Here is a 15,242-nt window from a genome sequence, read left to right on the forward strand (position 1 = left end):
GCCAAGTTTGTATTTTCTAGCGCTTTTTTTTGTATCGCGCGTTGCTTTATTTTTATTGCCCTCCAAGAGCTGCTGCAAAAGCCGCAGCAGCGCAATAGTAATCGGTAGTTCCCATCGTCGCTTTGTAATGTTCTCTGCTGGTTGCCAGCAACCGTTCGTCTTCCCCAAATACCGTTCATCCACTCCGGTGCCCTGTTAGAGCGAGCGCCAGCGTGTCCAGATATCATTAAATCGCCACTCACCAGAGCCCATTCCAAATTTCAGGTTATGCACTGGAAGTTGTACCCTCTAGGAAACGTCTTGCCGAAATGCTTAAGAAGCGATTGGAGAAAATGAAATGTCCCGTTGCAATGCTGCCAGGAGGCGGGCTCTGCTGCCAACTCCTAGTGTTCCTGTATATATGCTCCCTGCGGGAGCATATACAGGAACACTACCAACCCCTACTGCGTCAGCCAGCGCCTGCATGCGACTCTTCTGCTCTGCCTTCTCCCATACCGGGGCCAAAAGGCGGTGTCGCGTTTTGTCGCGAGCCCCGCATCTTTCCTCTTTCTTCCCCTTCATTTCTGCTCGGCGCACTCCATGTGCCGGTGTCGCGCCTTGTGCAGCGGATGATTTACTGAAGTCAAATGGCCTAAAGTGTGACGTTGCAGGAAGTGCGTCCTGCACAGAGGTGTTTGTGAGGGTGACGTTGGCTCTGTGGCTGGAAGCAGCACTCCCTCGAGAGGTAGGGCGTGCAGGATTCCGATTGAAATTTCGATTGCGTTCGCATCTCCCAGCCTCTTGATATTTTGCAGACACGATGGCCCCTGCGGTTTGCATGCGCCCCGCTTACCAGATTGCAATGCTAAACCTGGTGAGGGGCCCTTCGAGAGAGTAGAAACATACAGTGGAGCTCGGCTGCTCCGTCACCGCAAGGCGCACCGCCACATTTACGACTCATAATTTACGGTTTAAAGGGACCCTGAAACGCTTTTGACGATTTTCTACAAACGTACTGAGTCGTTAGAGTAGGTCCTTCCGATCATTAATTGACACATCTAAGTGCTCTGCGTAAAGCGTGTAATTTATTATAAGGTTTTAAAAATGCACATCGCTGCCGATCGCAGCGCACTACTCGGCGGAATTTTAAGCCGCCCCTACCCCTATGACCGAAATTACCCATATGACGTCAGTGGGGCGAGCTATCCGATTGGCTGACCAGGGCGCGTGATCGATAATTTTTCCAACTTTATGGTAAACAAATGATCTTCTTAATAGTTGGAATGTTAGTTAATTTGTTTTTATAAGAAGAAAGTAACACAAAGAGAATGCACAAGAACAATTCTTCAGTACACTTAAGCACTTCCGGCACACAGCAAGCGTCGTCTGCTTGTGTTACAACGTACTCCATTTTGACGAGAGCTCCGCGGTCAGAGTTGGTCTCAGTCTTTTCGCGAGCACTATGATTCGACTTTGTTGCCTTGTGGACTGCAAACGTAGCGACTGGCCATATGTCAAGCTGCGACATCGTGTCCCTCTGCAAGGCAGCGTACGAGCGAACTGGCTGCTGCGCATCGAACTGCAGCTAGCCGATCGGCGCCAGGATTTGCGCGCTTGTGGCCGTCACTTTACACCGGAAGATTACTAACGCAATAGTCCCGTATTAGGGCAAACATAAGCGCAACGGGACAGGGTCTGGCCGCTTGACTGTGCCGTAACGGGATGAGCCGAGATGAGCAGAAGGGCAAATGTGAATGGTCTGCACGGTGCAGCCACCTGGTGGCATAGAACTCAACCATACACAGTAGCAGCAACGAAGCGTATTCTTCTTTGCTGCCGGTGCGTATTTTTCGCAGGAGTGTAATCATCAACACGTTGTTTTTATAAATGTTTAAAATGTTTTACACTTGGTTAGAGCAATATTAGCGCTTTGTTTGGCTGGTTAAGCGCTGCGCCAACAAGTGTCTGGACCGTGCAGACCGATCAGCCCGCTCACGTACGTCTCCGCCAAAGTTCCTTCATCAGCTTGAGTTTATGCCTCCAGTCATTTGCCGAAATGACCAGCTTGCCTGTGGTTAACGGAATACCAGACACGTTCGGCGCTACGACAGAATGCTCGCAATGCACGCTGCTTCGATAGCTCTCGCTTGGGGTCGGCAGCCAAGCGGCTAGCGGAGAGGTTTCGCGCGGGCGGGGGCGGGCTCCATAACAACCGGAAGTGGACGATGTGACGTCGCATCATGACGCAGGACCAGTGAAGGCGGAGCTTAGCCCCGCTCGCTCGGCGAACGAGTTGAGGAGGAAAAGCGTGGCTGGGGAGGAGGGTAACTTCTAATCGCTTGTAGCTCCATTATTACGTAACGCTTCACTTAAATTGTGGCGCGAATGTTCTACTTAAGCTGTACCCTACGCGTCTACAAAATTTGTCCGAACCGTTTCAGGGGCCCTTTAAAGCAAGCGGTTGAGTAGATGATGATGATGATGATGATGATATGTGGAGTTTTATGGCGCAAGGGCCGCTCACGGCCAGAGAACGCCAAGCAATGTTTTAATGGAGTCAGTGATGCAAATAATGATCAATGGCGTCGTGGTGGACTATAACAAAAAACCTGGCTGTATAGGGGCCTGAAAAGAATGGTAAAATAAATACATCTCTTAAAATTGTCACAATGAGTTTTCAGATGTAATTTGAATTTAAAAGATATGTTCTGATGGAAGGAGGGAACAAAATATGTAAATGATAATAGCACTATTGCCTCAAGAGGCCCTGAAATGCAAGGGCCTGTAGGCACGTGCTCTAAAAAATGCTACTACCGCAGCAGCAGCGTCTGGTAAGATGCTGTGCAACGAATCTCTTCGGCCTATAACTTGCAATGAATTACCATCTTGCAGAAAGCTAAAAACTGACTTTCTGCGAAAAAATGGGTCAGCACCAAGCAACATTGCAGGATGAAAAGGAATGTTCTGTCGGTAGGCTAGAGGGAAGTGTTTTTTACTTTCAGTTTCCATTTCTCTACACTCCAGAAAGGCATGGAGGACGGTTAGTGTCTCGCCACATCTACAGCATATGGGAGGTTCGCTACCGGTCAAGAGATAAGAGTGCGTGCCATACGTATGACCTATGCGAAGGCGGCAGAAAATTACCTCGATTCGCCGTATTTTTGTTATCGGTGCAAAATTTTCTAATTGTGGCTCGAGAAAATGGAGCTTATTAAAGGTTTCGGTGTCCCACTTCTGTTTCCAATACCGTCTAAGTTTTTTGCGCGAAAATGGCTTTAAGTCTGAGGCTCGGATACCTACGGTATAGTTACCAGCTCTCGTTGCAATGGATGTAGCAATCTCATCTGCAAGCATGTTGCCCTTAATGCCTCTGTGCCCAGGTGCCCAACATACTACGGCGTGCTGATTAGATGTATATGCTCTGCACAGGAGCGAATATAGCTAATTGAGTACAGGATTATTGCCTTTCTGGAGTGACATTAGAGATTTTACGACACTAAGAGAGTCTGTGAATATAATGGCCTTTTGCAATTTTGTTTTCTTGATATGTTTAACAGCTGTCAGTACAGCATACGCCTCAGCAGTGAATATGCTTGTTTCCGTGTGCAGGACGTCAGATTCTGAAAATGATGGGCCGACAGCTGCATACGAAACGCCGGCATGCCGCTTTGAGGCATCTGTGTAAAATTCTTCGCCAGAGTACTTCGACTGAAGTTCAAGAAAGTGCATTTCAATGTGTACCTGGGGAGCATTCTTCGTTATTTCAACAAACAAAGTATCACACTCAATGAGCGGCCGTTGCCACGGTGGACATAGCATGACAGGAGCCATAAGAGGATTTTCAAAAAGTGAAACATCCATATCTTGACTGAGTTTCCGTACACGCAGTGAGAAGGGTTCTGTAACTGCCGGTTGATTATTAAATAAAGTAGCAGATGTCATGTTGTTTACACTTGGGTAAGAGGGATGTTCATGGCTTGCATTTACCTTCAGAAAATACATAAAACTTAAGTACGACCTCTGAAGAGGAAGTGACCACTCATTAGCTTCAACGTAAAGATTCTCCACAGGACTTGTCCTGAAGGCACCGGTCGCCAGGCGGATACTTTGGTAATGGACAGGATCCAACATCTTCAATGCACTAGGACTAGCCGAATGATAAACTATTGCCCCATAATCTAAGCGTGTTCAAATGAGGCTCTTGTAAAGGTTCATGATGCATTTCTTATCACTACCCCACGATGTATGTGACAAAAGTTTAAGAATGTTCATGGTTTTTAGGCATTTGTTTCTGAGGTACTTAAGGTGTGAAATAAAGGTTAATTTCGTGTCTAAAATAACGCCTAAAAATTTGTGTTCTGTGCTCACAGGTATGTGCTGTCCCTGAAGTTCAACTTCAGGATTAGCTATGAGACCACTTTTTTGTATGAAAAGACAGGTACTCTTGCTGACATTGAGCGTAAAGCCATTTTCATCAGCCCACTTAGACACCTTGTTTAAACAAAGCTGTACTTGTCGCTCGCAGATAGCGATATTACATGACTTAAATCCAATCTGAACGTCATCAACATATACTGAATAAAATATACTTCGCGGTATTGATGAGCGCAAGGAATTCATTTTTATGATAAAAAGTGTGCAGCTAAGCACGGCACCCTGCGGTACCCCAGTTTCCCGTAGAAATGGCCTCGAGAGAACATTACTAATTCTAACACGGAATCTGCGATTTGATTAATAGCTTTCGATTACATTAAGCATTTTTTCGCGGATGCCCAATTCTGATAAGTCACGTAGAATTCCGTACCGCCATGTGGTGTCGTAAGCCTTTTCCATGTCTAAGAATACAGAAAGAAAGAACTGTTTGTGTATGAAAGCGTCGCGAATATATGCTTCGATGTGAACGAGGTGGTCTGTCGTCGATCCGCCTTCTCTAAAACCACACTGATATGGGTCAACGAGCTTGTTTGATTCAAGGAAGTGTAAGAGCCTGTGATTTACCATTCTTTCAAAGAGTTTACATAGACAACTTGTGAGTGATATGGGCCGGTAGCTTGCCACAGAGGACGGATCTTTACCTTGTTTCAAGACAGGGACTACAATCGCCTCTTTTTATGCCAATGGAATGTCTCCTGTTTCCTAGATAGTGTTGAAAATATAGAATAGAGCCATCTGCGTGTCAGGGTGAAGCTGTTTTACCATTATGTACATGGCTGTGTCGGCTCCTGGGGCCGATTTCGTGCAGCCGTTCAAGGCAGCTCTGAACTCAGCAATGCTAAAAGGATGGTTGTCCGGTTCACTTCCACTAGCTTATGTTTCTGGAATGACTGCGAGTAGTTCGCAGAGCTAGAAACTCGCTGGAAGTGTTCTCCCAGAGTGTTCGCCTGGTCTTGAAGGCTGTATCCTTCATCATCAACCAAAGGCATGTTGTAGATTTGTCGAGTAAATAATTTTCTTAGCCTGTTCCAGGCTTTTGCTTCTTTTGTACAGGAATTTATGCTTGTGACGTATTTTCCCCAGCTTTCTCTTTTAGCGATACGACGCGTTCGTCTGCCTTTGGATTTCACGTGCTTAAAGTTGATGAGGTTTTCTGCCGTTGGAGATTGACGTACGTAGTAAACTCCAGGCTTTGTTTTGCTGCTTACGCTCAAACTTGCATTGCTCACTCCACCACGCCACGTGCCGCTTTTTTTGTAGCTCCCTTCGTTTGTGGAATGCACTCTACTACAGCGTCAATTATAAAAGCGGTAAAATAAGCAATAGCATCGTTCAGACTAAAATCTTTAAAAGTGTTTCGCTGCATCTGGGTGATTTCCTCAACATTTTTCGAATCTGCGGATGCAACTTTCCATTGAGGGGGGTGTGGTAGGAATTTATTTTGTTCTAAAGTTTTGAGACAGATGTGAAAATGTTCACTCCTATATGGGTTTTCGACTACCTCCCATTCTCGGCATGGTACAAGTGTAGCCGAGCAGATGGCTAAATCTATCGCAGAGTACGAGCCATGTGCTGTGCTATAGAACGTCGGTTCCTTTTTATTCAATATGCATGCACCTGAAGAAACAAGAAAATTTTCTATTAAGCGGCCTTTGACATCGCATCGAGAGTCTCCCCAGAGAGTATGGTGCGCGTTGAAATCCCCAACGAGTACGTAGGCTTCAGGCAGCTCATCGATTAGACTAAAAAATTCTCTTCTTTGGAGTCGATAGTGGTGTGTTATGTACACAGAAGAGATTGTAATGAGTTTACGTAACAGTAAGGCTCGAACCGCAACTGCCTGAAGAGGCGTTCGGAGTTCCAAGGCCTGACATGCTACACGCTTATCAACTATAATCGCGGCACCACCGGACGAAGCGAAAGCACGGTCTTTGCGAAAAATGTTAAATTCTGGTAAAAAGCCTGTCTGTGTAAGTTTTAAATGGGTCTCTTGTGCACACAGCACTTTGGATTATATTTACGCAAGAGTTCCTTGACATCATCGAGGTTATGTAGGAGACTCCTGACGTTCCATTGTACTATTTGTGTCTCCATAGTTAATATTGTGTGTGTGCTGTGTGTTTAGAGAGGAAAATTGATTTCGACTACAGGGCCTTCCCAGGCCCCATAACGCGGAGTTTGTCTTTCTTCCCGCAGTCCTGAGACTGGCGGCGGTCCTTGGGCGCTTGCTGCGCCGTCTGGCTTGAAGTAGTGTCCATTGCCTCTTGAGAGGCACTGGACCTCCGCTCTCGTGAGCGGCGCGTTTGTTGTGAAGGCTTCACCTGAGCAGATGAGACCTTCGTTCCTACCAACCCTGAGGTCGATGGGCCCTCTTTCTGTCACGGCGAGGCAACGCTGGCTGCTATCGCTGAGTGGGCTGGCGGCACAACCTCGGCTACACTCTTTGTGGGCCGGGCAGATGCCGGAGTCTGCTGCGGTGTTGCCCCCTTACGCGCCACACCAACATAGCGTGTACTATGAATGAATGAAACACGCTTCCGCGCTTCTTGAAACGGTATGTTCTCTGTAACTTTCTGTGTAATAATATCTTTTTCTTTTTTCCACGTCGGACATGATCGGGAATATGGGGCGTGATCACCGTCGCAGTTCACACAGTGGAGTGCGCCGGTGATGTTGTTGGATTCGTGCTCTTGACCACATTTTGAGCGAGTGAGACGGCCTCGGCAGCTTTGTGAGCCATGGCCAAATCTTTGACATTTGAAACATCTACGTGGACTTGAAATGTATGGTCTTACTCGTGTTTTTGTGTATCCTGTATCGAACGATTCTGGCAAAACACTTGTAGCAAACGTGAGAATGAGATGTTTTGTAGGATTTTTTTTTGTTGTCGCGCTTGATCGTTATCCTTTGTATTTTGACAACTTCTTGTTCCTTCTATCCTTCAAGTAGTTCTTCACTCAGGTTCAAAAGATCGGCATCTGATACCACACCTCTGGATGTGTCCATAGAGTGATGTGGCGTCACTGTGACTTCGACATCACCAAAAGCCAGAATAGCTAAAATATTTTCATGTTGGAGCTGGTCACGTACTTCAAGCAGTAGGTCACCGCTAGCCATTTTAGTGATTTTGTATCCAGGACCTAGAACGTCGGTGAGAACTTTCGCAATGGTGTATGGTGAAAGGATTCTTACTGTCTTATCGGGGCACTGACTATGTATGACGTGGTAGCGCGGGAAGGATTCCTTGCGTTGCGCAAAAATTGAAAAGTTTCTTCGGTGCGCCCTCTTTTCGAAAGAGGGCGATCAGGAAGTCGGAGAAAGGTGCTTAAAGCCATCAATAACTTATTACATTTCGGCAGCTTTGCCAGCCACCCACCACCGAGCCCAACAAGGGGACGCTGTGAGATCCGAAGGAAACGCAGACGCCAGCTGTACCTATAACCCAATATATTAGATCCAAGGTTGGATGAACTACACCAGGTTAACCCTTGCTACCTTGAGAATTGGAAGTAAATGAAGTGAGAAGAAGACAGGACAGGTGGAAAGTGAGAGAGAAAGACGAAGGTTTAAGAGAGGGAAAGACAGGAAAAGGCAACTGCCGATTTCCCCCGGGTGGGTCAGTCCGAAAGTGCCGTCTACGTGAAGCCGAGGTCAAAGAGGCGCGTTGCCTCCGCCGAGGGGCCGTAAAGGTCCAAACGCCCGGCATCTGCTCAACCCCCAGGATCCCCTTTTCCCCGGACACGGCTAAGCCGCGGACGGTTAGACGCGGGAGGGGCCAACCCTCGTGTGCTCGGGTACGTGGTGTCGCAACACACCAAACGCCTGCTGATGCAGACGCCCCTGCGGGGTTGAGTAGATGACATTGTCACCACTCTTTGCCTTGGGCATTGTGTGGCCTTCGAAATCACGCTCGTACGCCTTCAAATGCAAACATGCGAGATCTCTGCAGCCACGGACTGTGATGTCAGTCTTATGTCCTCTCAGTATGGTGCCACAACGACACATTTCAGTAGCACATGCCTGTTAGATTCTTGAAGGGGGCAATTAGGACACAGCAAAGATGGGACTATGCCCCACCACACTGGTCTGTCGTGCATAAGCGGCACTTGCCCCCTTAGACGCCCCACGAAGTCGCGTAGTTGGGCAGGCAGAAATGACGCCATTATCGAATCCCAGAACACATTATTCGAACGTGCACGACGCGCTAAGTAAACTAGAGGAAGCAGTAAGGCTGACATTGTATCTACAATATGGTTTTCGAGAACGTCTACGCCAGGACTTACCTGTTGTAGGTGTCGATAAAAAGCCATGGCCGTAGAGTAAAATGCGGGTGCCTTTAACACTTGTGGTCCGCGATGTAAGTGTACGCCCGGTAGCATGTAACGAATTTTGTTTCAAGGAAATAGCAGCCGACTTCACGGGCCGGACACTGATCACGCTGTAACAGGCAAAGCAAAAATCGGAGGGCAACCAGCCGCCAGCGGACAGACACGTATGGCAGCGCGAACGCACCGAGAGATCGTGGTTGCCCAAGCGCAGCGCGGCAGACCAGTTCTGTACTGCCCGACCAGAAGAAGGAACCAAGAAGAGGCTGCAAGGTGCTAGTAACCCGTAATGGTGGCTGTAAAACGTGACAAACGTACCGCACTTGGCTACAAAATACAGACTGTGCTAAGTACCTTCTTTCTAATAAGGGGAAATTGTATCCTTCAACATCCTGTATATTTCGCCTCAGATCTTCAAGAGTTGAGAGCCACACAGAGTATGATATGCCATCATAGGTGTAATCAAGACCTAAAATGCGAAGAGAATCGTTCTTCTGAAGGCGGGAAAGGGGACTTAGGTGTGTCTCTGGTGAACCAATGAACAAATAACGATATTTAAAAGAAATTTAGCGCAGTACCTGGAGTATTTCCGTGCTCAGTGAAAATTCGAAGGCCACGGCATAAGCTATCTTCATTCCTGAGATACAATGCAATGTCACTGCCGAAGGCTGTCCCCTTCAAAACGCCGCTACCAGGCCGTGGGGGACCGCACACGTAAGGGTCTTTCAGTAGCGAGCACGCAGAAATGTCTCAAGGCTGAGCACAAACAGTACTTGGGATAGAGGGCACCCTTGACAAACACGACGAGTAAAGGCAAATGGTGCACTTTCACGACAATCAAGAAACAATGTACCTCGGATATTTGAATAGGCATTCCTAATCAGTTCAACAAAAGTTGACGAAAAGCCGGACGAACTTGGTACTTTAAATATGTAGCTATGTTCAAGGCGATCGAATGCCTTTTCTTGATTTAACGAGAATGGGGTTAACCGAAGGGCCCGATTTTTATTCGTCATATCATAAGGAGCCAACAAGCGCTGACAGCAAGGAAAACATAGGGGAAATAACCCGTACCTAATAAATGAAATAAAGAAACGATAAATTCATGGAAATGAAAGTGGATGAAAAAACAACTTGCCGCAGGTGGGGAACGATCTCAGAACCACCGAATTTCGCCTGCGATGCTGTACCAATTGATCTAGTGACCACGTGCTGATCTGTTAAGCGTGCACGTCACTAGGTCGCATGTAACGAACGAGAGACCATGTATCTCTCTGCCAGGGACTGAGCATGCCTGATGGTGTCATATTAAGGAAGGAATCAGGCTTCCCAAGCGCCGAGTAACAACAGCTATGAAAGTTTCCTCGTCAACGTTGAGACGCGTGATTGGCCTCCGTTCCTCTGGACGAAGTGATTATGGATCATACATAGGTATCAACCCAATACGACCGTCGTGAAAACTAGACGGGAATTGAATGTTCTCAAAGCAGCGGCTGATAGCAACCACAAAAGTGCCACCAATATCTTCCCAGCATGTTAGATAAAACTTAACGGATAACCCGTCCGGCCCTGGGGCTGAGCCACGCTTCGTGGGAGATAATGCTGCCTGCACCTGGTCAACTGACAGTCGTGCACAAAAACGTTCAGCGACCTCAGGTGACACCTGAGGCAGCCCACTAAGCATTTCTGCGTCCCCATGATTCATGCGCATAGTCGCACGCGCCATGCTTTCAAAATGCGATATAAAGAGCGAATGATCACGTGCGGGAGGCGACACAACACGAAGTGCTATTGGGGCCACAGAGCCTAATGCATTCGGCTGTCTTCGCGCAGAACTTCTGAGTGCGCACACGGATTACGTGGGCATCGCCAAGCAGCAGCTGACAAAGATAACGCTGCGATGCCGTGTTGGAAACGTTTCCGTAGCTCACGCTGCCATGACCGCATCAGTGGAATCAGTCGATTGACCCGAAGGGCAATACGGTTCTTTGTTGCAGTGTCCGCTAGTTCTGACATACGCCGTCTGACTGCACGTCCTTCAACTGGACAATGCAGACACCATTGCACCTTGAGCGCGTCCCATGACTCTGGGTCAGATCTAGAGAGAGAGGCGTGCAAAACTCTCGACAAACAAAAGCGTGAGCGTGCGTCATGTAGAAGATGTATGTTAGACGCCAACGCTTTACTGATGAGGAAGCAAGGAAGCAAACTTCAAGCATAATTGGTCTGTGACCGAAAATATAAACAGGAGATGAAGGTAAAGTTAGCACATAATATTGTGAGACATACTGAGCTAAATTGCTTGGCACATAGGCATGGTCTTACCTGCTTGACGACGGGCCACGGCACCACTTTCAGACAAATGAAGAACCATGCATAAAGAAATCGATATGTATGTAGCAACGAGAAGTGCTAGACAAGGCGATGCAACTCCCGCACGTTTCAATGAGGGCGATCCCTGCCCGGGCCTTACCCATATACTCGCGCGTCTAAAACGGAATTAAATCCCCAACAAGCCCCACGTGACGACCGTCCAGAAAATACACCTCCAGGTCACGAAAAAAATCATTAGACTTTGTGGCCTGTGCGGGTCCATAGATGCACAACATACGTAACCTAAATGAAAATAGCACACAATCAAATGCCAATATCCGCCCTGTGCCATCATAAAGAACATGATGATCTCGCAAGAAAGCTCTGCTGAAAATAATAATACTGACTCAATTAGAGCGTGATGTCGGGAAAGAGAAGAACAACTTGTTGAAAGTGCGTTTGAAAGCAAGAACATGTGCAAGGGTGAAAAAATTTGTTGCTAACACAGAATGACACAATTTTTAGCGCGGGCCACGCTGATAATTTTGGCTTGTTTTATGGGACTTTAGAACGCCTGTGCGCTTAATGAGCCATATTAAATTATGAACGTGCCACAGAACTGACCTGGTCGTGTTGTTCAAGTCGGCACCTCGGGAACAAGTCCAGGGGACATGCAGCACTTACGTCACTTCTTCGACCCTCTCGGAGAACGTCGAGCTTTCTTTGGCAGCTGTAACTCAGCGCGGCCATCCGTGGTGCCGTCCGAGTCAGAGCTTGAAGCGGGGGCACGCTTTACGTATCGTGGTAGCGCCATTTCTACGTCGAGTCCATCCAGCCTTGGCGAGACTCCAACGCTATTATCAACTCCGAGGCTGAAGCTGTCTTATGATGGTGATGATGACGGTAGCAGTTGGGCTGCGGGATCGATTTTATCACCGCCGACAGCTTCGGCAGCAGGGGGCTCATTCAGATGCAATGGCGTAGTGGCTTTTACAGAAAAGCCATTAATCGGATGCAGCGTTGTAAGTGACGCAATTGAGGCGGATGAAGCCACGGCAGATTGCGTAGGTCTTTCGAACGTAGAAATCGCATGGTCAGGTGGCTTAGACGTGTTTAAAATCTCGGTGCGATCAGGTGGACTGGTAGTAACAGCCGAAGTGGAGGCGCTATCGGCCACAGCATGCGTGTCCTTCGCTGCTTGGGAGGCCAGCGAACATGGCGTGTTGGGATCGGCCACGTCATTAACAACAGTCTTCTTTTCAGGACGAAGAGGTTGGCGAACATGGCGTGTTGTGATTGCCCGAGCTGCATGCTTCTTCTATGTCATTTGCCGGTGGTGGTTGATGCGGTGGCAAAGCTATTTCTTTGGTTACGGTTTCATGCGCAGTCGCGACCGCAGCTGACGCTGGTGGTAAGGGGAAAGAGGCTCCAGCAGCAGCAGCGCATGAGTATGAATGCCGCCGGGCGGTGGGCGGATATGAGACTGAGTTTGCAGGGACAACATGGCCGCAATTAGTACATGACCGGGGTAGTTGGAGAAGTATGGGAGAGGCCTTTGCCCTGCAGTGGGCGTAATCAGGCTGATGATGATGTTGATGATGATGATGACACATAGAAGAAGTGCCTTATCCGTAGGGATGTGTAATTTGTAAACAACTATACTTAATCTGCAGGTCTTCTGGTACAGTCGCCCAAATCTTTAACTGGTGTGCGGGAGCGGCGACTTTTCCGGGCGTCAGCGCCGTATGACGCGGCGAGGCTGGAAATAGCCTAGTAGACGATGGGCCCAGCTGAGCGCGCTTTGTCCGCATGCGCTTAGCCTCAGATTGTTTCCAGCCTCGCCCCGTCAAACGGCGCTGACGCACGGAAAAGTCGCTGCTCCCGCACACCAGTTAAAGATTTGGGCGACTGTACATCACATGACACCCTCCAACATCTATGCGTTGCCTTTTTAATGTCTGCATGTGTAACAACCGCACATCTTCCAAAACAAAGGAACGTAGACGCAGGACAAGTCTTTTCTAAGACGCGTGATTGTTAAACCTGCAACTATTGGCTAAGCTAGAGTCCACGAACACGTTCTTTTGCGCTACAGGCATTGAATTTCCTAGTTTATGTTCACAGTTAGCCGGCGTCGGGCTTTGTTACGGTAATAAACGTCGAGGCTCTGTACCTAGCCTTGAGGTACGCGTAGTGTCAACGTCATCATCATCTGCGCATTGATTATGGTTCCATGTGACGTCCTCATACCGCTCGATGACACTAAGTGTGGAGGAGGTTTAGCCGCATGTTTCCCTAAGACTCGCTATAAGGAACACATGTGGAGATATCCGAGTGATTTCAGTTGTTTCGCAAGTCTCAGCAAGTATTCCTTTAGCTTCAAATCGCAACGAGCACACAGGAGACGTCTCCAACTGGCGGTGTTTCCCTTTTAAGTAATTCGGCTGCGATATGAGTGTAGATATCGACACGTCTAATTGTTTATCTTTATCGGGCAACCAGGTTTCACCAGCTAACAAATGTTATCGCACAGTGCAAGACGCGCCTGCATGTATCGGAAGTTTATGGAATGTTATCGATAGTTCCACCCGCTGTCTGTAACCAAACCTTGTGTATTCTGATTGCATGCATGCGTGACGCGAATAATGCAGAACTTTGTGGAAGGCACGCGGGTCCCAGCGATTACTCTGGAACATTCGACGAATGATAAATAAAAGCCGACGCGCTTGACCCACTGGTGAGATTTTGACGATCGCCGACTGTGTTCGCCACTGTCGCCGTTCTTTAAGTGTAGCCTTTTTTTGTGGGCACAGGTTCGCCCAATAAAAGTTAGTTTCGTCTTTCAATGTATTGCTACTGTGTTCTTTATACGTCACTACCACGTGACAATATGGTGTGTTGGGCGAATCACATCCGAAGGTCGAACCATATATGCCATACATTTACGAAGCACGTTCATGACTCTTTACTAAAGGAACTTCATCAACTACCTAAAATTTTATGCAGAAATGATATCATGTTCCTTTTTTAATATTTTTTTGAACAGGATTTTCAAGACTTCACTGCAGAGATAGCTTTGTACCGCCTTTCATATGTGTCTATGGAGGAAAAAATATTATTTGCGCGACAATTCTCAGGGGGAATATACAGGGGACAATTTTAAAAGATTCACTAATTACTTTTTTTTAAGACTTCGGTTCAGGTCACTGTACCAATTGTTAAATTGAGGGCGAGAAGAAGTGAAGTAATGCATCCTTTTAAGACCTACCAAAGTTATAACATCTTTCGAGAAATCGCGCCTGAAGGTGTGCTGCGAAATATATGGGCATCTCAAATAAGTGTCCGCAGCCCTGTTATCGCGTCGTGGAGTAGCTATGCATAAGGGCTGGAGCGAACATCTTGTAGTGCTCAAGTAGCGGCTATCACAAGAGCTTCCCGATAAGCGTGCGTCAAGAAAAGCGAGACGATCTTTATTGGAACACCAATGTTTATGGCAGATTTTCGAGGCGCATCTTTCGAAAACAGGACGTGGTTATGATTTCTGCTAAGGAGGCATGACTTCGCAACTGCTAGATTTCAGTTTTAGCATTAGGATATGCCAGCCAAACTGCATAACTAAAACGGTGATTAGTGAATATGTTTAGTTATCCATTTAGACATTGTGATAGATTGCACAACTGACGCCGGCCTCTACAGGTAGTTAGCTTCAACACAGTTGTCACAGTTGTCCAAAAAAACAATGCGAGATCAGTTCCTGTGAACTATGATGCATTTATCTGTTTTCATATATTATGCTCATTAATGTGAAGCTTTCTTTTGTATTTTTCAAAATGCTTATGTTCCGTTGTGCAATCTTTGTCCGTGCATATGTATGAAAGCAGTCATTTGTAAGAAAATTGTTTCATAACTACTGCTGCTGCTGCTGTGTAAAGGGGCAGCCACCTCGTCAAGCTACTAATCTCAGTAGCTTTTTGTGGCTGCTCCTTCCTTGTGTATTTGTTCAAGGAGAATAAAATTCAATTCAGTTCAATTCAATTCAAACACTATATGGTGGTGCACATTCCAAGCGAACTTAAAGAAAAAAGAAAAACTTGCTTTCTTCTTCTTCTTCTTCAAAAAAAGAAAGAAATACGTATTGCAAAGCTGGTTTGCTGCCCGCTTGGGGTCCAGCGCTGTGAACACTGTGATAGT

The sequence above is a fragment of the Dermacentor albipictus genome, chromosome 10 (genome assembly GCF_038994185.2).
Source record: "Dermacentor albipictus isolate Rhodes 1998 colony chromosome 10, USDA_Dalb.pri_finalv2, whole genome shotgun sequence".
Classification (NCBI taxonomy): domain Eukaryota; kingdom Metazoa; phylum Arthropoda; class Arachnida; order Ixodida; family Ixodidae; genus Dermacentor; species Dermacentor albipictus.